The sequence below is a fragment of the Pseudophryne corroboree genome, chromosome 9 (genome assembly GCF_028390025.1).
Source record: "Pseudophryne corroboree isolate aPseCor3 chromosome 9, aPseCor3.hap2, whole genome shotgun sequence".
In the NCBI taxonomy this organism is placed as follows: domain Eukaryota; kingdom Metazoa; phylum Chordata; class Amphibia; order Anura; family Myobatrachidae; genus Pseudophryne; species Pseudophryne corroboree.
The window spans coordinates 45,825,907-45,849,108 of record NC_086452.1 but is presented as its reverse complement, the minus strand read 5'-3'; the positions used below and the strand labels follow the sequence as shown (position 1 = coordinate 45,849,108).

The following is a 23,202-nucleotide window of genomic DNA, read 5'->3' as shown; positions in this document are numbered from 1 at the left end:
AAAAATCAAATTAAGGAGACAAACATTTATAGCGAGACTGAAATTTAAGAGAATACACTAATTCAACGATGCTGTTATCCAATCATAGTTGAGAGAGTCTGAGCGACAATTATTTGCAGTAATTATTATAAAACTAATATAGCTAAACCTCTCTGAGAGATATGTTAGAAGCTATGATAAAAATGCATATACAGCTAAAAATAATCAACGCCCATTAGCAGTATTTCATTTATAAAAGGGAATAAATATGCATGTGAATATTTCTGTCAATACTACGAAACTGACAAGATTATATAGTCAATAGTTTTTCATTTTCTGTACATAACATCACATCTATTGACCCCACACATATTAACTGTCAGGAAACTGTATAACACAATATCATTCTACAATATTATTCTACTCTAACTTTATCGACCTGAAGCAGAGTGTAACGTATGACCATTTGCAGAGTGTATACAACATATAATCGCAGTGTGTATGCTCAGAAAACGGACGCACACATGAGCAACACCGCGTCACGCGCATTTTAATGGAATCTACACTTATGACCGGAAATAAGGCGTTGTTAGTATAAATGGGTTTTCTCACGTGGACACAGGGGGTCATTCCGAGTTGATCGCACGTAGCAACTCTTTGCTGCCCGTGCGATCAACTAGACACCGCCTAGGGGGGAGTGTATTTCTGTATAGCAGGGCTGCGATCGCTTGTGCAGCCGAGCTGTGCACAAAAAGTTTTGAGTAAAACAAGACCAGGGTAAGAGTTACTTACCATGATGGTCATTCCGAGTTGTTCGCTCATTGACGATTTTCGCTATGCTGCGATTTGTTGCAAAATGCGCTTGCGCAGGGGACGCTGCGCGCATGCGCTAAGTTATTTAACACAAAACTTAGTAGTTTTGCTGTTGCTCGAGCGGCGCTTTTCAGTCGCACTGCTGATCGGTAAATGATTGACAGGAAGTGGGTGTTACTGGGAGGTAATTGAGCGTTTTCCGGGAGTGTGCTAAAAAACGCAGGCGTGCCAGGGAAAAACGCAGGACTGTCTGGAGAAATGAGGGAGTGGCTGGTCGGACGCTGGGCGTGTTTGTGACGTCAAACTAGGAACTAAACGGACCGAGGTGATCGCAATCTGTGAGTAGGTCTGGAGCTACTCAGAAACTGCAAGGAAAATAAGATTTTACTTACCGATAAATCTATTTCTCGTAGTCCGTAGTGGATGCTGGGACTCCGTAAGGACCATGGGGAATAGCGGCTCCGCAGGAGACAGGGCACAAAATAAAAGCTTGAGATATCAGGTGGTGTGCACTGGCTCCTCCCCCTATGACCCTCCTCCAAGCCAGTTAGGATACTGTGCCCGGACGAGCGTACATAATAAGGAAGGATATTGAATCCCGGGTAAGACTCATACCAGCCACACCAATCACACCGTACAACTCGTGATCTGAACCCAGTTAACAGTATGATAAATTTAAAGGAGCCTCTGAAAGGATGGCTCAACAATAATAACCCGAATTTTTTGTAACAATAACTATATACAAGTATTGCAGACAATCCGCACTAGGGATGGGCGCCCAGCATCCACTACGGACTACGAGAAATAGATTTATCGGTAAGTAAAATCTTATTTTCTCTAACGTCCTAAGTGGATGCTGGGACTCCGTAAGGACCATGGGGATTATACCAAAGCTCCCAAACGGGCGGGAGAGTGCGGATGACTCTGCAGCACCGAATGAGAGAACTCCAGGTCCTCCTCAGCGAGGGTATCAAATTTGTAGAATTTAGCAAACGTGTTTGCCCCTGACCAAGTAGCTGCTCGGCAAAGTTGTAAAGCCGAGACCCCTCGGGCAGCCGCCCAAGATGAGCCCACTTTCCTTGTGGAATGGGCTTTTACTGATTTTGGCTGTGGCAATCCTGCCACGGAATGTGCAAGCTGAATTGTACTACAAATCCAACGAGCAATCGTCTGCTTTGAAGCAGGAGCACCCAGCTTGTTGGGTGCATACAGGATAAACAGCGAGTCAGTTTTCCTGACTCCAGCCGTCCTGGAAACATATATTTTCAAGGCCCTGACAACGTCCAGCAACTTAGAGTCCTCTAAGTCCCTAGTAGCCGCAGGTACCACAATAGGTTGGTTCATGTGAAATGCAGAAACCACCTTAGGTAGAAATTGAGGACGAGTCCTCAATTCCGCCCTGTCAGAATGAAAATTTAGGTAAGGGCTTTTACATGATAAAGCCGCCAATTCTGACACACGCCTAGCTGAAGCCAAGGCCAACAGCATCGACACCTTCCACGTGAGATATTTTAAATCTACCGTAGACAATGGTTCAAACCAGTGTGATTTTAGAAATCTCAACACAACATTGAGATCCCAAGGTGCCACTGGAGGCACAAAAGGAGGCTGTATGTGCAGCACCCCTTTCACAAATGTCTGAACTTCAGGTACTGAAGCCAGTTCTTTCTGGAAGAATATCGACAGGGCCGAAATTTGAACCTTAATGGACCCTAATTTTAGGCCCATAGACAGTCCTGTTTGCAGGAAATGCAAGAAACGACCCAGTTGAAATTCCTGTGTAGGGGCCTTCTTGGCCTCACACCACGCAACATATTTACGCCAAATGCGGTGATAATGTTTTGCGGTTACTTCCTTTCTGGCTTTTACCAGAGTAGGGATGACTTCTTCTGGAATGCCCTTGTCCTTCAGGATCCGGCGTTCAACCGCCATGCCGTCAAACGCAGCCGCGGTAAGTCTTGGAACAGACAAGGCCCCTGCAGTAGCAGGTCCTGTCTTAGAGGTAGAGGCCACGGTTCGTCCGTGAGCATCTCTTGAAGTTCCGGGTACCAAGACCTTCTTGGCCAATCCGGAACCACGAGTATAGTTCTTACTCCTCTCCTTCTTATGATTCTCAATACTTTCGGTATGAGGGGCAGAGGAGGGAATACATACACTGACTGGTACACCCACGGCGTTACCAGAGCGTCCACTGCTATTGCCTGAGGGTCCCTTGACCTGGCGCAATATCTGTCCAGTTTTTTGTTTAGACGTGACGCCATCATGTCCACCTTTGGTCTTTCCCAACGGTTTACAATTTGGTGGAAGACTTCTGGGTGAAGTCCCCACTCTCCCGGGTGAAGGTCGTGTCTGCTGAGGAAGTCTGCTTCCCAGTTGTCCACTCCCGGAATGAACACTGCTGACAGTGCTATCACATGATTTTCCGCCCAGCGAAGAATCCTTGCAGTTTCTGCCATTGCCCTCCTGCTTCTCGTGCCGCCCTGTCTGTTTATGTGGGCGACTGACGTGATGTTGTCCGACTGGATCAACACCGCCTGACCCTGAAGCAGAGGTTTTGCTTGAATTAAGGCATTGTAAATGGCCCTTAGTTCTAGAATGTTTATATGAAGAGATGTTTCCATGCTTGACCACAAGCCCTGGAAATTCCTTCCCTGTGTGACTGCTCCCCAGCCTCTCAGGCTGGCATCCGTGGTTACCAGGATCCAATCCTGAATGCCAAATCTGCGGCCCTCTAGTAGATGAGCCCTCTGAAGCCACCACAGGAGAGACACCCTTGTCCTTGGCGACAGGGTTATCCGTTGATGCATCTGAAGATGCGATCCGGACCATTTTCCCAGTAGATCCCACTGAAAAGTTCTTGCATGGAATCTTCCGAATGGAATCGCTTCGTAAGAAGCCACCATTTTTCCCAGGACCCTTGTGCACTGATGCACTGAGACCTGTCCTGGTTTTAGGAGGTTCCTGACTAGCTCGGATAACTCCCTGGCCTTCTCCTCCGGGAGAAACACCTTCTTCTGGACTGTGTCCAGAATCATTCCTAAGAACAGTAGACGTGTCGTTGGAATCAGCTGCGATTTTGGAATATTTAGAATCCATCCGTGCTGACTTAGCACTACCTGAGATAGTGCCACTCCGACTTCTAACTGTTCCTTGGTTCTTGCCCTTATCAGGAGATCGTCCAAGTAAGGGATAATTAAGATGCCTTTTCTTCGTAGAAGAATCATCATTTCGGCCATTACCTTGGTAAAGACCCGAGGCGCCGTGGACAATCCAAACGGCAGCGTCTGAAACTGATAATGACAGTTTTGTACTACAAACCTGAGGTACCCTTGGTGAGAAGGATATATTGGGACGTGGAGATAAGCATCCTTGATGTCCAGCGACACCATATAGTCCCCCTCTTCCAGGTTCGCTATCACCGCTCTGAGTGACTCCATCTTGAATTTGAACCTTTTTATGTAAGTGTTCAAAGATTTTAGATTTAATATTGGTCTCACCGAGCCGTCCGGCTTCGGTACCACAAATAGTGTGGAATAATACCCCTTCCCCTGTTGTAAGAGGGGTACCTTGATTATCACCTGCTGGGAGTACAGCTTGTGAATGGCTTCCAGAACTGCCTCCCTGTCGGAGGGAGACTTTGGTAAAGCAGACTTCAGGAACCGATGAGGAGGAAACGCCTCGAATTCCAGTTTGTACCCCTGTGATACTACCTGTAGAATCCAGGGATCCACTTGCGAGTGAGCCCACTGCGCGTTGAAATTCTTGAGACGGGCCCCCACCGTGTCTGAGTCTGCTTGTAAAGCCCCAGCGTCATGCTGAAGACTTGGCAGAAGCAGGGGAGGGCTTCTGCTCCTGGGAAGCGGCTGCATGGTGCTGCCTTTTTCCTCTTCCTCTGCCCTTGGGCAGAAAAGAGTGACCTTTTGCTCGCTTGTACTTATGGGAACGAAAGGACTGAGTTTGAAAAGACTGTGTCTTTTTCTGTTGATGTGAAGTAACCTGGGGTAAAAAGGTGGATTTTCCAGCCGTTGCCGTGGCCACCAGGTCTGTTAGACCAGCCCCAAATAACTCCTCCCCCTTATACGGCAATACTTCCATGTGCCGTTTGGAATCTGCGTCCCCTGACCACTGTCTGGTCCATAATGCTCTTCTGGCAGAGATGGACATTGCGCTTACTCTTGATGCCAGGGTACAAATATCCCTCTGCGCATCACGCATATATAGCAATGCATCCTTTAAATGTTCTATAGTTAACAGAATATTGTCCCTATCCAGGGTATCAATATTCTCAGTCAGGGAATCCGCCCATGCGACTCCAGCACTGCACATCCAGGCTGATGCGATTGCTGGTCGCAGTATAACACCAGTATGTGTGTATATACTTTTCAGGATATTTTCCAGCCTCCTATCAGCTGGTTCTTTGAGGGTGGCCGTATCAGGGGACGGTAACGCTACTTGTTTAGATAAACGTGTGAGCGCCTTATCTACCCTAGGGGGTGTTTCCCACCGTGCCCTAACCTCTGGCGGGAAAGGGTATAGTGCTAATAACTTATTAGAAATTAGCTGTTTTTTATCGGGGGAAACCCACGCTTTATCACACACCTCATTTATTTCCTCAGACTCAGGAAAAACTATTGGCAGTTTTTTCACACCCCACATAATACCCGCCTTTGAGGTATTTGTAGTGTCAGAAAGGTTCAATGCCTCTTTCATTGCCGTGATCATGTAACGTGTGGCCCTACTGGACATTACGTTTGTCTCGTCACCGTCGACACTAGATTCAGTATCTGTATCTGGATCCGTGTCGACCCACTGAGGTAGCGGCCGTTTTAGGGCCCCTGAGGGTGTCTGAGACGCCTGAACAGGCACTAATTGATTTGCCGGCTTTCTCATGTCGTCAACAGTTTTTTGTAAATTGCTGACATTATCACTTAATTGCTTAAACACAATCATCCAGTCAGGTGTCGACTCCCTAGGGGGTGACATCACTAACACAGGCAACTGCTCCGCCTCCACCTCATTTTCCTCCTCATACATGTCGACACACGCGTACCGACACACAGCACACACACCGGGAATGCTCTGATAGAGGACAGGACCCCACTTAGCCCTTTGGAGAGACAGAGGGAGAGTCTGCCAGCACACACCCAGCGCTATATATATACAGGGATAACCTTATATAAGTGTTAATCCCTTATAGCTGCTGTTAATCTAGTTATTTGCTGCCAAAATGCCCCCCCTTCTCTTTTTTACCCTGAATCAGATGCAGTACTGCAGGGGAGAATCAGGGAGCCGTCCTTCCAGCGGAGCTGTGAGGGAATAATGGCGCCAGTGTGCTGAGGAGATAGGCCCCGCCCCTTCACGACGTCCTTAACTCCCGCTTTTTTGTGTAAAATGGCAGGGGAAAAAATACATCCATATAGCCCTGGAGCTATATGTGATGTATTCCTTTTGCCAGCTAAGGTATATGTGTGTTATATTGCGTCTCAGGGCGCTCCCCCCCAGCGCCCTGCACCCTCAGTGACCGGAGTGTGAAGTGTGCTGAGAGCAATGGCGCACAGCTGCGGTGCTGTGCGCTACCTTAGTCTTGAAGACAGGATGTCTTCTGCCGCCGCTTTCACCGGACCTTCGTCTCTTCTGGCTCTGTAAGGGGGACGGCGGCGCGGCTCCGGTGACCCATCCAGGCTGAACCTGTGATCGTCCCTCTGGAGCTAACGTCCAGTAGCCTAAGAAGCCCAATCCACTCTGCACTCAGGTGAGTTCGCTTCTTCTCCCCTTAGTCCCACGATGCAGTGAGCCTGTTGCCAGCAGGACTCACTGAAAATAAAAAACCTAACTAAACTTTTATTCTAAGCAGCTCTGGAGAGCTACCTAGTTTGCATCCTTCTCGGCCGGGCACAAAAATCTAACTGGCTTGGAGGAGGGTCATAGGGGGAGGAGCCAGTGCACACCACCTGATATCTCAAGCTTTTATTTTGTGCCCTGTCTCCTGCGGAGCCGCTATTCCCCATGGTCCTTACGGAGTCCCAGCATCCACTTAGGACGTTAGAGAAATATTTAGTAGCAATTCTGCTAATCTTTCGTTCGCTATTCTGCTATGCTAAAATACACTCCCAGAGGGCGGCGGCCTAGCGTGTGCAATGCTGCTAAAAGCAGCTAGCGAGCGATCAACTCGGAATGAGGGCCCATGTGCGATGGATCCAGCGTTGCAGGTCCCGGAAATTGACGTCAGACATCCGCCCTCCAAACGTCTGGACATGCCTGCATTGGACTCACCACTCCCAGAAAACGGTGAGTTGCCGCCCGGTCCCGCCTTCCTCCTGTCAATCTTCTTGCGATCGCCGCTGCAACCGCTTTCTTCATTCGCGGCGTCGGTTGCGGGCAACGACGCGCCTGCGCAATGCGGCCGCCGCGCATGCGCAGTACCGACATAATCACACAGCTGCGAGGAAGTGCAGCGTGCGATCGGGTCAGAAGAACCCCCTCAGTTGCTTGATATCCGTTAAATGGCTGCTGTGAAAAACTTCATATCCCATCAGCCCCAGAGTCACAATGCCATTGGATGATACATGATGAAGGTTTAGAGAAGTGGCTAAGGGGTCTATATACTAAGTCGTGGAGAGAGATAAAGTACCAGCCAACCAGCTCCTAACTGCCATGTCACAGGCTGTGTTTGGTTTGTCGGTTGGTACTTTGGAGCCTATTTATCAACGAGTGATAAAACTCTTTGTGAATGATAAAACTTATTGCGTATGAGAATGGCGCCCCAGCCAATCAGCTCCCAACTGTCATTTTCAAACACGACAGTTAGCTGAATACATGACAGTTGTGGGCTGATTGGCTGGGCGCCATTTATCATACGCAACGATAAATATAATTCACAATGAGTTTTATCACTCGTTGATAAATGGGACCATTTATCTCTCCACTTTATCTCTCTCCAAGGCAAAGTACATCTCCCCCCCAAGTCTTGATACATCTCCCCGAAAGTCAAAAAAAAAAAACACTCAGAGAAATAAAAATAAAGAGGCTGATTTTGAGTTGAAATACATTAAAATATAATAGAAGAATGAGTCCAAAATAAACCATTCCTCCTATTTGAAGGTGTTAGCAGATACGTGCGGACGAGCCCTACAGAACATCTCAGAGACGTAATAAGAGAAGTAGCGTTCATCTCCTTGCTACATATACTGAATAAATGAAAACAAAAACAGCATTTTATTAACTTCCAGGGAAGCGCAGCGCGCAGGGAGAAACCGAAACATAAATAAAATAACCTGAGTCCTCAGCACTTTTCCTTACACAGAACAAGTCCCTGAAGATGTATCCAGTTTTCTTACCTATCAGATCTGACACAGGAGCCATGTTTCCTCTAAGACAATAAAATATTATATGTAGAGTTCTGGAATCCACCAGACAGAGAAATGTAGAAATAATTGGGTGTTTTTTTTTATCCTCCTGGGCCTGGTTCCTCGTCTCTACTCCCCGCTGCTCCGATTGTCAGGTTTTCCCTCCGTGGGAACGTGGGGGATAATTACTGGTGCCGGTAAGTAGGACGGTTCATTGCAAATTGTACAAAAGTCAAATTAATCTATGTGTGGCTTAATGTTATGAGGAATTCCAAGTATACTACAGAGAGATTGGAGACATATTTAAAAGCGTAGGAGTGGTCAATGGTGTATCGATAATGGCCTCAGGGGACCCACATTACAGATCCTGCACCCATATAATTATATTCACCTTCCAGAATCTTGCCTCAGAGCTGCAGTGGCAGCAGTACTCACAGGGAAAATGCTAAATTGGCGCAGGGGTCCACACGGATCCTGCACATGGGTCACCATTCTCTCTTAAACATCTCCTAGGTACCTGTATCATGCTTGCCTACCTTGCTGCCCCCTCCTCCGGGAGGAGGCAGCATTGTAGGCAAATGGGGGCGTGGCCAACGACATGATGGGCCGTCCGAGGAGGCGTGACCACGCGGAAGTGGGCAGCCCGGGGGGCGACATCACAATTGCGTCATCGTGGCTCCGCCCCCCGCTATACAGTGCCAATAAACTAGCACGAATCGCATCATCGGATCCCCTCGGCCGACCACTTGTTCTCTGCTGTGGGTGGCCGAGGGGGGGGAGTGGAGGGCCTGACAAGGAAAACGGGAGGCTTGCCCACCCTTCCGCGGAGGGCCATACGATTTTCGGGAGCCTCCCGGCCATTCCGGGAGGGTAGGCAAGTATGACCTGTATAGTGGGGGTCATTCCGAGTTGATCGCACGCTGACGATTTTTGCTGCGCTGCGATCAGGTCTCTACTGCGCATGCGTATGCACTGTAATGCACACGCGTGTCGTACGGGTACAATGCGGATCGTTGCCGAGCTATGGATTTAACGAAGAATCCATACGCACAGCCGATCACAAGGTGATTGACAGAAAGAGGGCGTTTATGGGTAGCAACTGACCGTTTTCTGGGAGTGGTAGGGAAAACGCAGGCGTGTCCCGGCGTTTGGAGGGTAGGTGTGTGACGTCAATTCTGAAGTGATCGCAAGGGCTGAGTAACGTTTTTGCAGAGCTCGGCTGCACACGCATTCGCACACTTGCAAAGCGTAAATACACTCCCCCGTGGGCGGCGGCTTTGCGTTTGCACGGCTGCTAAAAGCAGCTAGCGTGCGATCAACTCAGAATGACCCCCATTGTGTGTAAATCTGGCTCTGGTACTAGCCAATGCCTCCTGAGCCATGTGCACGCCCAAAGGAGACTCTCAGAGGTAAATTGACTAAAGTTTCTAAAACGGAGAATTGGTGAGGTTGCCCATAGCAACCAATCAGATGCTGTCTATCAATTTCTCTATTGCCTTTTAGAAAATGATAGACAGCGTCTGATTGGTTGCTATGGGCAACATCACCAATTCTCTGTTTTAGAAGCTTTAGTAAGTTTACCCCTCAATCTCCACAGGAGGACTGCGCAAAAATGGAGATGGCACGTCAACATCCCATCTTCTACCCATTTATAACCGACCCTCTCATTACACTTTGACTTTTTCCTAAAATACCAGTGAATCAATGAAGTCTTAATCCCGAGAGCGAGTGTATTATTACTTATTACAAACAGAATTTTTGTGTGAATTTTTTTTCACAAACCACAACAGAAGATCTTGGGGCAGATGTATTAAGCCTGGAGAAGTGATAAAGCAGTGATAAGTGGAAGGTGATAACGCACCAGCCAATCAGCTCCTCCTAACTGTACATTTACATATTGGAGCTGATTGGCTGGTGCGTTATCACCCCACATATCACTGCTTTATCACTTCTCCAGGCTTAATACATCTGCCCCATTGTGCCTTGTAACTGAGGCCCAAGGGTGACAACCATGCAAAGACCAGGTCGCCGGCCCTGTATGTCATTCCAAGGCGAGATTTATCAAGCTTTGGAGAGAGATAAAAAGGACAAGTTGCACAAATCAACCAACCAGCGTCTGACTGTCACTTCATAGTCTGTGCTATTGTCAATGACAGAAGCTGATGCTCTGGTTCAGGTCCCAAAACATCCGCAAAATCCCCGCCACGTGCTGGTGTGAGGGGCACTTACGGTGGATCATAGGCATTTCTAGTATTCTCTGGGCTTTTAATAATCATCCACAAACCTCAGCCGCTCTCCATCTCTTTGTGCAATAATAAAGGCTGACATTGGCCTGTGTTTTCTTGATGTGGGAAACACAGCCACAGAGTGAGTGTAATACGCTTTCTGTCAGACGCTGAGTGACACAGACATTTACACTCTTTTCTCTTACATTCCATGTGTGAAGTAATGTAAGGTCTACATCAGCCTGACGCCGGGGCTTTCTGGGGGAACGAGGAAATTTGATTCTATCCATGGACGTCTGAATCAGAATTAGGCAACCTGCAGGTCTACAGCTGTTGTGTAACTACAAGTCCCAGCGTGCCCTGGTTATATCACAGCAGCACCCAATCATTGCAACATCCTAGGGAAAAAAAAAATTCTTACTGTATTATGACATTACACGCTTACTTTTACACACATGCAGAAACGACTGATTCTCTGGAGGCGGTTCCCACAAATCGGTAACTAAGCACCATGAAATGGGCTAGTAGGGTTGTCCGTTGACTATCGATGGTTAGCAACCATCAATAGTCTAATGGTGATGGTGACTTGTTTCACCAACAATGGGAGGCTACGGATGGTGAATATTGAAGGCTGAACACCGATGGCTAATGCCACTCGCGGTCTGCACATATATGGGTGCCACCTGCACAGCAAAACTATCAATGGCTCGACTATTAGTGTTTTTTACTGATGGTTTAAATATACATGCCTACTCTCCCGGATCCTGCGGGGGACTCCCGATTTTTGGGGTAGTCCCCAGCATCCCTCCTGCCTTCTGAACAGTAACAGGTATCCGGGTCTGTGCGGAGTGGACGGGGGGCCTAGTGACGCGATTCTATGTTAATCACGTCATTTAGGCCTCGCCTCCTATTCAAATTTTCACGATTCGTGGGACTTTGCCCCCCCTGAGTGGGCGGGGCCTAATGATGTGAGCGCTCCGCCCCCATCAAGCCCATCTGCTTGAGGGCTCCAGCCCCGCCCCCAACAAGCCTGCTTGTTCTCCCGTGGAGGACAATTTAAAAGTAGGTAAGTATGGGTTTAAAATCATGGACCATCGAAAGGCGGAGGTGGACAAGTACTGCAGGCACAGTCAGGGTCGCCATGCCAAATGCCAGTATTTGGGGTTTTGGTTGTACCCATTTCTGAATATCAGGCCGCCCCTCTCAGTGCCCATCAGTTGTGTTGCGATCACAAAAAAGCATTTTTTCTTCATAAACACCTGTATTAGGAATCACTTGCTCATGTGCAATGAGGTGCATTATTTGCATTAAGCCAAAGCAACCAATCAGACACTTACAGTAACTTCCATAAAAAGCTAATGGCTATATGTTAAATACAACGTCAGCAGACAAGATCTTATCCAGATATAGGGGGTCATTCCAAGTTGTTCGCTCGTTGCCGATTTTCGCAACGGAGCGATTAAGGCAAAAATGTGCATGGGCATGGTACGCAGCGAGCATGCACTAAGTATTTTAGCACGTCCGAACGAAGAATTTTCACCGTTGAAGTGATCGGAGTGTGATTGACAGAAGTGGGTGTTTCTGGGCGGAAACTGACCGTTTTCTGGGAGTGTGCGGAAAAACGCAGGCGTGCCAGGATAAAACGCGGGAGTGGCTGGAGAAATGGGGGAGTGGCTGGACGAACGCAGGGCGTGTTTGTGACGTCAAACCAGGAACGAAACGGGCTGAGCTGATCGCAGTGTAGGAGTAAGTCTCGAGCTACTTAGAAACTGCTAAGAATAATTTATTCGCTATTCTGGTAATCTTTTGTTCGCACTTCTGCTAAGCGAAGATACACTCCCAGAGGGTGGCGGCCTAGCGTGTGCAATGCTGCTAAAAGCAGCTAGCGAGCGAACAACTCGGAATGAGGGCCATTGTGAGGCTGCTCACTCCCCGATCGCCTCTCATCCCCTCCCCCCGTATAAGTATTACATAAAGCCGGCTGCATTTTATTGAACAATCCTTACTCCTCTCTAGGTATGTATAAAAAAGAAGAAAAAAAGCAGCAGCATGAAAGAAAAAGGATGAACTTGGAAAAAACAGAGACGCGAACAGTTATAAATTGTGCAGGGAAACACCGAGCTCTGGGCTTCATGCAGCAGACAGCAGATCTGCCTGAGCTGAATGCTTAATCCTTTATTTGAGGTATTCTGTCCCTTCCACATTGGGTTCTATTTCCACACATTGCCTATAAAGGGCTCTGAGAGAGCAAACACCCACATCTCCAAACTCTACTTCACAATCGAGAAATACAGCAAAAAATATTTGCTACGTTATTCTTACTGTTTGTATATAACAGTTGGATTTTTAGATAATCTATATCTTGACGACAAATGCTGAACTGAAAGTCTCAGCAGGGCCAGATTGAGGCATGGGGTTGAAAATGATCATGGTATTGTAAGAAGTGGAGGAGGTGTGACCACTGACCAGTGCTGCGTGGGTGGGATCAGTGTGGTGTGGGTGTGGCTAGTGCCATGTGGGCGTGTACACAGGGCTGCCGACGGCTCTTCCAGGCCCCAGTACTTGGAGTGGGTGTAGCCAACTCAGGGAGGTGTGGTCAGGCTAGCAGATTGAAAATATACTATGTGAAGCCGGCGCGAGCGCTGCACATGAGGGTGGTTGGTCAGAATGGCAGATCCGGGACGGAGTTCCCACTTGCTAAAATCTCTTTAATAGACTGATAACAACGCCTTATGTTCGCACATAATCAATAAATCAATCAATCTATCAATAAAAACAATCACACCCTTAAAAGTATCTGAACAATAGAGAAAGCACCAACCAGTGTTAGGGTTTACTTGCAAGCAGCCAATCACAAGCTCTTCGCTGGTGCCGCCAACACAAACATAAAAGACAGTATTTGCAGCAGCCTTTGACCACCGGCAAATTACCTAACATTCTCAGGGGTATATACTTCTCTTTCCCCATACACTTGTGTTCGCAATTGCGTGAATACACCCTTACTCCTACATTAGAACGGACCTGTCCCACCCCATTCACCGAGGCACAGGCCATTATTGACAGGTGTAAGTGGCAGAATCATGGTATTTTTCACAATGTTATGTGACTACCATGGCAACCACTGTCACGTGGCACATGATGTAGTGAGCAGAGAGGCTTTGGAACACCCCTCTGAATTCTGTTTTCACTGTGACTATGACTGTGGTGCAGCAGATGAGTAGGTGAATCAGGACCTGTGTACACTTGCAGTCAGACTATGAAACACAGGCCAGGGAGGAATAATGAAGCTGTGAAAAAAAGTTTGGGAGCCCAGATGAGCACATTAATACTATTAGACAGATTGGTGCTTCGGGCAAATGCCTGCATTTCCAGATTGTCAACACAGGCCTGGCCGACACAATGATGAAACTGAAAAGGCTGCGGATTCGATGATCTACATCTATTAACTTATCTTCTCCTCGAGCACCTAGAAGTGGGCGCACAAGATGATGGATTTCTGTGCTTATTGAATTTCCACTCTGGGCTGTTACCGTCGGTGATGTTTCAAAAGCCGCCTATATATCAGTCAACAGATATCCCTGGAAAAGAACTGACATCAGCATAAACAAAGCAGTCTTATTTGCATGTCTGCCCTCTCTCCCCAGAGGTGAGTCTCTCTCTCCGTACTGTCTTGTGTGGAAATATTACTTCAGAGCTTTCTTTGAATACACACATACAGCAGGGCCGGATCTAGACTTGGCGGCGCCCCGGGCGAAAAAATAGGGGCGTGGCTTCATGGAGAAGGGACGTGGTCAGTTATGCCCCCTGTAGCTGTGCCCGCAGTAGTTTTGCCCCCAGACCTGTGCTCCCAGTATTTTGCCCCCGGTAGTATTGCCCCAAGTATGCCTCGGATCTATGGGAGAGACTTCATGACGTCTCTCCCATAGCACTGCATAGACACTAGAGGTCAATTATGACCCCTAGTGTCTATGTGCACCTCCCACAATGTAGTGCGGCACAGCACCGGGCATCTAAACAGCATCGGGCGGCATCAGTAGCGGATCTTGCCACGGCGGCGGCGCCCTCTGGACGGTGGCGGCGCCCTCCGGAAGGCGTCGCCCCGAGCAAAAATCCTGCTTGCCCGTAGCAAGATCCGCTATTGGCATACACACACTCTCCGTACTGTCTAATGAAAGCTTTCGCAGAGATCAGTGACACAAGGGTTAAGATTTAATTTTGCTTAAATAAAAAAAATTAGTTGAAATATGTTATTCAGATATTTTAAGATAAATAAGACTATCTTCTAAGACAAGGGGGTAAATTTACTAAGGTGGGATTTTTTTTTTAGAATTGGTGACGTTGCCCATAGCAACCAATCAAATTCTATCTATTATCTTCTAGAAGCAGCTAGATAAATGTTAAGTAGAATCTGATTGGTTGCTATGAGCAACATCCCCAGTTCTAAAAAACTCCCACCTTAGTAAATTTACCCCATGGTATGTGCGGATTGGGTAGGATCTACTGGCATTCGGGATACTAGCGGTCTGACTAGCACGGCATCCCATTGATTAGAGAACCCTAACCCTTCCCCCCATAGCCCCCTAACCCTAATCCTCCATTTCTGTAGCTTAAACCTAAAACCACCCCCCCCGCCACCCTGCAGCCTAACCCTCCCCCTGCAGGTTAACCCTAACCCCCCCCCCCCCCCCCCCGCAAGCTAACCATAACTCTCCCTGGTGATGCCTAAACCTAAGATCCCTTCTTGCAGCTTAACCCTAACCAAAGCGCCGCCACCCCCCACCGCCTAACCCGTCCCTAACTGTCCCTGGGGGGTGCCTAACCCTATGCCACCCCCCCTACCCGCAACCTAAACCTAACATCCCCCACCTCCCCCGGGGTGCAGCGTAACCCTAACTTTTCCCCTGAAACCTAACCTCCCCCCTCGCGCCTTACCTCTCCAGCGTGGCAGTGGCCGGCCATTTGGAATTCTGGCTGTGAGGATTCTGGCGCCGGGCTGGAGACCCTATTCGGGTCTGAATAATGACGGGATCTTGACTGGATCCTGTTATGTGCAAATGCTGTATTGAACACTTTACGCTAAGTTATGCATGTTTTGTAGGGTATGAAAGAGAAATTGCGGTGCAGTAGGGAACATTGATCCCTACAGCAAAAGCTCTTTTATTCATCCTGCTTTGCACAAAGGAACCCTTGTGCACCATCGGACTGCCACAATAAATTCATCTACCAGCAGAAAACTAACATCATAGGTGGATTAAATTCTCCTGTCTGCATTTGTGCCAATACAGAAAAGCTCATTAAATGCGTTGAGTCAGTATCTGCTGATATAAATCACACAGCACATTACCCCATGTTGGTGTAATTAGCAGTTCTTATATATAACGGAAATATAGATACCTGGGGAAGTGAGCACATATCTCCTCCGCAGAGAGTTATATCTCGATGGCGCCCGGCAAGTCTTCTTCACTGCGAATAAAGAAATGCAATTGTTTTATATGTGAAATGAATAAATAAATACACAGATCTTTGCAAAAGCCCTTTGTCATTATTTTGTAAAAAACATCTGAGCAAAAATTGTTTTAATGGCAACTGAAGAAAGTAGGTTGACCCAATGGCTACTGTGTAATATTTACAAATATAGTAAATGTTATCATAATAGGTTCCTGGAAATGGCGGGATTTCAGCGAGATCGGTGCTAAATTTAAAGCGGTAATCAGTTAAACCAGACTAAAAAAATATTGCTGCTTTAAATGTAGTGAATATAAGAAGTCACACTTGTTGACATTGGTTTTGTAGGGGTAAACAACAGATGTGGAGGAGTTTATATCTGATTGCATTTCATATGGAAAATGTGGCTTTTATTAATAACTCTCCAGACAATCTTCTATCATGTGTATGTGATACTTCATTACATTATTATATTGTATACAAATAGGGTAATGCGAGCTTAGCTTTTACAGCTGATACTGTCACACCGCATCTCTCTGCTGCTGTGGGGAATATATACACTTTTCTCCCTGACGTACATCTGGCGCAAATACGTATGTTTTTGAGTTGGACCCATCCAGAGATACGTCGATACATCTTACGGGTTCAGTATGATTTACTGACGGACACAATACAGACGGTCATAATCCCAAAAGCCATTGACTGACAGTCAAAATACCAGCACGGTCTAAATACCGACATTCATTATGCCGACATGTTCAACATGCCAACATAGGTAGAATACCGACATTTCAAATGCTAACATTTCAAAATACCAATGTGAGTTTTTCTGGGTATTTTTGTGTCAATGTCGACATAGGTCAACATGGACACTGTGTAAGTGTACCGCTGCGCGCCATGCTTCAGGCGCGGTGCCTTTCTGCGCTCGCCATACTATTATATTCCCCCCTCCAGGTCCACTGGGATGATAAAGTATAAACAAGTCTGTTTTGTGGCAAAAATTCCTTAAAAACGCATGTCGGCATTTTAACATGTCGGCATTTCAAATGTCGGTATTCTGACTATGTTAGCATTTTGATCATATCGGTATAATGGCTGTCGGTATTTTGACTGTCAGTCAGTGGCTGAAGGGACCGTTGGTATTGTGCTGTTGGTAAACCAACTGCTACCCCATCATACAGCTGTGGGAAAAATTCACAGGTGGAACTTAAGCCAAGACTAACCACTTCCATGGACAGTGCCAGATTTAGGGGAAACTCCCATACATAATATCAGGGAAGGGGATAAAGCTTTATGGGGAACATATTGGGGTGAAAAAATATACATCGCCTGGCCGTCTGCAGTAAATAATTTGCCACTGATGGTCATTGGTGTGCCATCCATCAATGGCGGAGATCCGATGGCAAACCATTGACCATCAGTGGAAAATTATCAATGGTTAATTCCATCGACAATTTAGCACTGATGATCAATGACCAAACTTACATCATTGTTCTACCTCTCATTTAAAACAAAGCCCCCTTTTTTTTAAAAATAAAATAAAATACCACATTTACTTAGAAATGTGTTTCTAGCGAAAGTTATGAATATTATTTCTTTAGAGAAGCCTTAAATCAGTCCAAGTTAGAAAATTCTCATCCTCAAACAGATAATAAAATGATAAATTATGTTCAGCTACTTCCTTAGCCTCGTAAAATGAGGATTTGGTTGTAAGAGGAGTAAAAGATGAATTGTACATCTGGAATAAAGGGTAATTAGATGGATTGCCATCCCATTACTCATTTTATCACACATTTTTTTTAGAGAACCTAAATTCCCTTTTACACGGCAGTTCGGTGGCTCGGGGGTGGGGGAATGAAGCGATCTCACGTTGTATCAGATGTACAGGATTAGAAAGCCTGAAGGACAGATCAGAGGAAAGAATTTGCAGCCTTTAAATCATTTAGTGCACAATTCAGTAGTGATGGGAAAAAAAGTTTCATTCTGTACAAGGATAAAGTTGGCGGCGCACATTAATACCTGGACATTCTGCCATTAGCGCAGGCGGCTGGTCCCCACCGTGCACACATTACGACAGCAATCCACATTATTCACTTCCATTATAATCAGTACTGCAGACACACACACATTTCAGTATTGTCCCCCCCAATTTTTTTTATTTTTTTTTGGGGGGGGGATTTATCAAAACTTGGAGTGACATAAAATGGAGAGAGAAATAAAGTTACAGCCAATCAACTTTTAATTGTCATGATGCTAGAAAAACGATTGGAGCTAACTGGCTGGTACTTTATTACTCTCCAAGCATTGATAAATCTCCCCCCTCAAGTCCTAATCACCTAAATCGATCTATGATACTGAGATATGTTTTGACAGCTTAGATATGAGATATGTTTTGATTGTTATAGCAACCAATCAAATTCTAGCTATGATAGCTAGAAGCTGATTGGTTGTCATGGGAAATTCTCTACCTGTCCTCTTTAAAGATTTGATCATGTAAATCCGACCGATACATTGGCGGACCCGCCGTCACGCCGACTGTGCGGCCATATAAAGTAAGTGTACATACTTACCGATTGGCCACTCAACGTGTTGGTCAGGAAACCTGTTTGGTATGACTGGTTAATCATACACCTTACTATGGGGGTCATTCCGAGTTGATCGCTCGCTAGCAGTTTTTAGCAGCCGTGCAAACACATTGTCGCCGCCCGCTGGGGAGTGTATTTTCGCTTTGCAGAAGTGCGAACGCTTGTGCAGCAGAGCACCTGCAAAATCTTTTTGTGCAAAACAAGACCAGCCCTGTAGTTACTCTTCGTGTGCGTTGATTCTAACGATGGAGGGATGGCTTTTGACGTCACACACCCGCCCAGCGAACGCCCAGCCACGCTTGCGTTTTTTCTGCGATGCCTGAATTTTTCTAAGCATTCCCTGAAAACGGTCAGTTGACACCCAGAAATGCCCACTTCATGTCAATCTTCCTGCGTTCGGCCGTGTGACAGGAATGTTCATTAGACTCACGGTGCTCATTGTACCTGTACGATGCGCCTGCACATTGCGGTGCATACGCATGCGCAGAAATGCCGATTTTTAGCATGATCGCCGCACTGCGAACAACGGCAGCTAGCGATCAACTTGGAATGACCCCGTATAATCTCACAAAATCCCTGACTTTGTGTAAGTGTACCTAGAAGAATTGATGCAAAGGGTGGTCACACCAAATATTGATTAGATTTAGATTTCTCTTATGTTCATTCACTTTGCATTTTATTAATTGATAAAAATAATCTATTAACTTCTATTTTCGAAAGCATTCTTACGTTGCAGCATTTTTTCCACACCTGCCTAAAACTTTTGCACAGTATTGTATGTGGCACAGAAATTAATTTTACGGCTACTTCTTGTCTCGAAGTTGTACTCATTGCCTGCGGGATACATGTAAATATGCGGGATGGAAAGGGAATAACGTAAGTACCGTTCTGCTATTACAGTAACGGTCAACGAGACATAATTTCTACAAACACAAACAGGGGTTTATGCCAGGTCAGTAAAGGGTGGACCTAATTATCTTTAAATGGACACAACAGCACAGTGGCGAGCATTGCTTTCTAAAAACACTGGGGTCGTGACCTCAATTCCCTACCAAGGCCCTATTTGTTTGTCAGAATTCGTACTGTATGTGTGTGTGTGTGTCTGTGTGTAGGGGGGGGACGGGACGACTGATGTGAATGTCTGAAATATTCTCTGTAAAGCGCTGTTGAATATGTGTGCGCTATATATATATATATATATATATATATATATATATATATATAAAAAAATCTCTAATAATAATAAATAAATATGTCGCTTCCCAAAATATTGGGAAGGTGATAATGAGCTCTAGTTTAGGACCTCTCCAGTCTCCTTATAGGATAATTCCATTGACTCATATAGTATTCTGGCCCCAGCTCCTCCAATCAGCATCTGCCTTCCACTTACTGCCGCTGTGTCAGATCTCTCCAGCACCAAAGGTAAATGGAAGTGACCCGCTGATGTTTGTAGGCACCAGAACCTTCTCAATACAAGGCAGAGTGATGGCTCAAAGGGAAGGACCCCCACCAAAAACATTTATGGAATTACTTTTTAGGGTTCGGTGGTCCTCTTGAGGGCTACAAAAGCCCAGCCTTCCCCCTCTTCGATGACTTGTATATTGCATAAATGGAAGTGAGAGGAGTATTGCAGATTAAGGAACCCACCAGATTAGGCGGAATGCCGGAACTAGGCAAGTCACATTCATTACCATCGCCAAAACTGAATTTACCTTTCCTCTAACCCTTTGGTGTTTTGCTCATGTTGGCAGCACCAAGACGGGTCCTTATTTCAGACACCATACATGTCCTGTTTGCTCGGGTGTGGTTTGTTGGGTCGACAGTAACTAGGTCGACAGTCATTAGGTCGACCACTATTGGTCGATAGTGACTAGGTCGACACCTGAAATAGGTTGACACGGTCATTAGGTTGACCTGGAAAGGTCGACATGAGTTTTTGTAGTTTTTTTGGTGTCGTTTTCTTCGTAAAGTGACGGGGAACCCCAATTAGTGCACCGTGTCCCCTCGCATGGCTCACTTCTATCGCCATGCTTTGGGCAAGGTGCCTCGCACCGTTACCACGGTGCTTGGCACAGGTTACTATTCCCAATCGTAGTCCACGTGGATCATAAAATATGAAAAAGTTCAAAATATTGAAAAAAAATTGTAAAAACTCACGTCAACCCTTTTCCATGTCAACCTAGTACATGTCGACCTAGTGACCATATCGACCTATAGACCATGTCGACCTAATGCATGTGGACCTAAGTGTGGTCGACCTAGAGACCGGATACCAAAATGATAGTGCCTAATAGTTTAATAGCAGAACCAGTGGCGTAAGTTCATCCCAGTTGCCAGGAGGCAAGTTCATCCCAGTTGCCCCCCCCCCCCCTATATTTAGATAGATATATGCATGTATGTGTGCATATATATGTGTGTGTGTGTCTTTTATTTTAAATCACACATTTCTTACTAGTCATACCCAGGATTAGAACCCCATGACCTGTTACACTGTCAGCAGACACTTTACTGACAGAGCTATTTGCTCCTGTACAGGAAGCATGAGAATTGTAACTATGTAAAGTAAAAATAGTCCCCAAGCAGCACATGATGCAAAGAAAAAAAGAGGCGCAATGAGGTAGCTGTGTGACTAAGCTAAGCGACACAAGTGGCCGACACAAACACCTGGCCCATCTAGGAGTGGCACTGCAGTGTCAGACAGGATGGCACTTCAAAAAAATAGTCCCCAAACAGCACATGATGCAAAGAAAAAAAGAGGCACAATGAGGTAGCTGTGTGACTAAGCTAAGCGACCCAAGTGGCCGACACAAACACCTGGCCCATCTAGGAGTGGCACTGCAGTGTCAGACAGGATGGCACTTCAAAAAAATAGTCCCCAAACAGCACATGATGCAAAGAAAAAAAGAGGCGCAATGAGGTAGCTGTGTGACTAAGCTAAGTGACCCAAGTGGCCGACACAAACACCTGGCCCATCTAGGAGTGGCACTGCAGTGTCAGACAGGATGGCACTTCAAAAAAGTAGTCCCCAAACAGCACATGATGCAAAGAAAAAAAGAGGCGCAATGAGGTAGCTGTGTGACTAAGCTAAGCGACCCAAGTGGCAGACACAAACACCTGGCCCATCTAGGAGTGGCACTGCAGTGTCAGACAGGATGGCACTTCAAAAAAATTGTCCCCAAACAGCACATGAAGCAAAGAAAAAAAAGAGGCGCAATGAGGTAGCTGCGTGACTAAGCTAAGCGACCCAAGTGGCCGACACAAACACCTGGCCCATCTAGGAGTGGCACTGCAGTTTTCTAGCGAGAGGATGAGTGCTTCCATCCTCATGTGAAGCTGAACCACTAGCTATGAACATAGGCCAGGGCCTCAGCCGTTCCTTGCCACTCCGTGTCGTAAATGGCATATTGGCAAGTTTATGCTTCTCCTCAGACGCTTTTAATTTTGATTTTTGGGTCATTTTACTGAACTTTTGTTTTTTGGATTTTACATGCTCTCTACTATGACATTGGGCATCGGCCTTGGCAGACGACGTTGATGGCATTTCATCGTCTCGGCCATGACTAGTGGCAGCAGCTTCAGCACGAGGTGGAAGTGGATCTTGATCTTTCCCTATTTTACCCTCCACATTTTTGTTCTCCATTTTTTAATGTGTGGAATTATATGCCAGTATCAATAGCAATGGCCTACTACTATATATACTGCGCACAACTGAAATGCACCACAGGTATGGATGGATAGTATACTTGACGACACAGAGGTAGGTAGAGCAGTGGCCTACTGTACCGTACTGCTATATATTATATACTGGTGGTCATCAAACTGTGCAAAACTGAAATGCACCACAGGTATGGATGGATAGTATACTTGACGACACAGAGGTAGGTAGAGCAGTGGCCTACTGTACCATACTGCTATATATTATATACTGGTGGTCAGCAAAATTATGCACTGTACTCCTACTATATACTACAATGCAGCACAGATATGGAGCGTTTTTCAGGCAGAGAACATATAATACTGGTGGTCACTGGTCACTGGTCAGCAAAACTCTGCACTATAGTCCTCCTATATAATACTGGTGGTCCCCAGTCCCCACAATAAAGCAGTGTGAGCACAGATATATGCAGCACACTGAGCACAGATATGGAGCGTTTTTCAGGCAGAGAACGTATAATACTGGTGGTCATAGTCATACGCAGCACATTTTATTAGGGGGTGCACCCATCAGGGGTGTGTGTCTAGCACCGCCTTTTGGACGTGTCTAGCACCATCTATTGACGGTCAACGCAATATAAAATATCCACCCTTGTACCAATCCCAATAAAGCAGATACATTGTCAGATGTTGTGGTGTGCACCAAACAAACATCCCTGATGGCACTCACTGCAATTACACTGCTCCTCCTCAGCCTGGTCTGGCTCCCCCTCTCTTTCCTCTGCAAGATGCAGCAGCTTACTTACAAGTCAGTCACTCACTGACACTGACAGTCTCAGACTAGTACTAATGCTGCTGGAAAAACGACTGACGTGTCAATGTTGCTGCCGACCGCCTGCCAGAATTGAATTTGTCTTCCTAAGAGGAACACTGGCTGCATGCTGATCCTCATCAGTGGCTGGCGTTCGCATAGCATAGAAGGAGAGAGGTGGGCATGTGGCGGATGTGACAGGTGGGCGTGCGAGCAGCATGACGTAATCACGTCACATCACACTGTTTTTGTACATGGAGGTGGAGTCGGGAGTTTTAAAGCCAGTAGCAGTGGCACCCTTGATTAACCCAGGCGTCCGGTCAGTAATACAGTCCTGACAGGGT

The 23,202-nt window shown here is 46.4% G+C and overlaps 1 protein-coding gene across 10 annotated transcripts in view; it reads right to left on the bottom strand.

Annotated features, from left to right (window-relative positions):
• DAB1 (DAB adaptor protein 1) overlaps nt 1-23,202 on the bottom strand; it is a 1,143,899-nt gene that overhangs the window by 644,821 nt on the left and 475,876 nt on the right. For all 10 annotated transcript variants that reach the window (XM_063939281.1, XM_063939285.1, XM_063939276.1 and 7 more), the window contains one exon: nt 15,758-15,826. The gene's annotated coding sequence lies outside the window, so the exon portion shown is untranslated. The remainder of the gene's footprint in view (nt 1-15,757; nt 15,827-23,202) is intronic.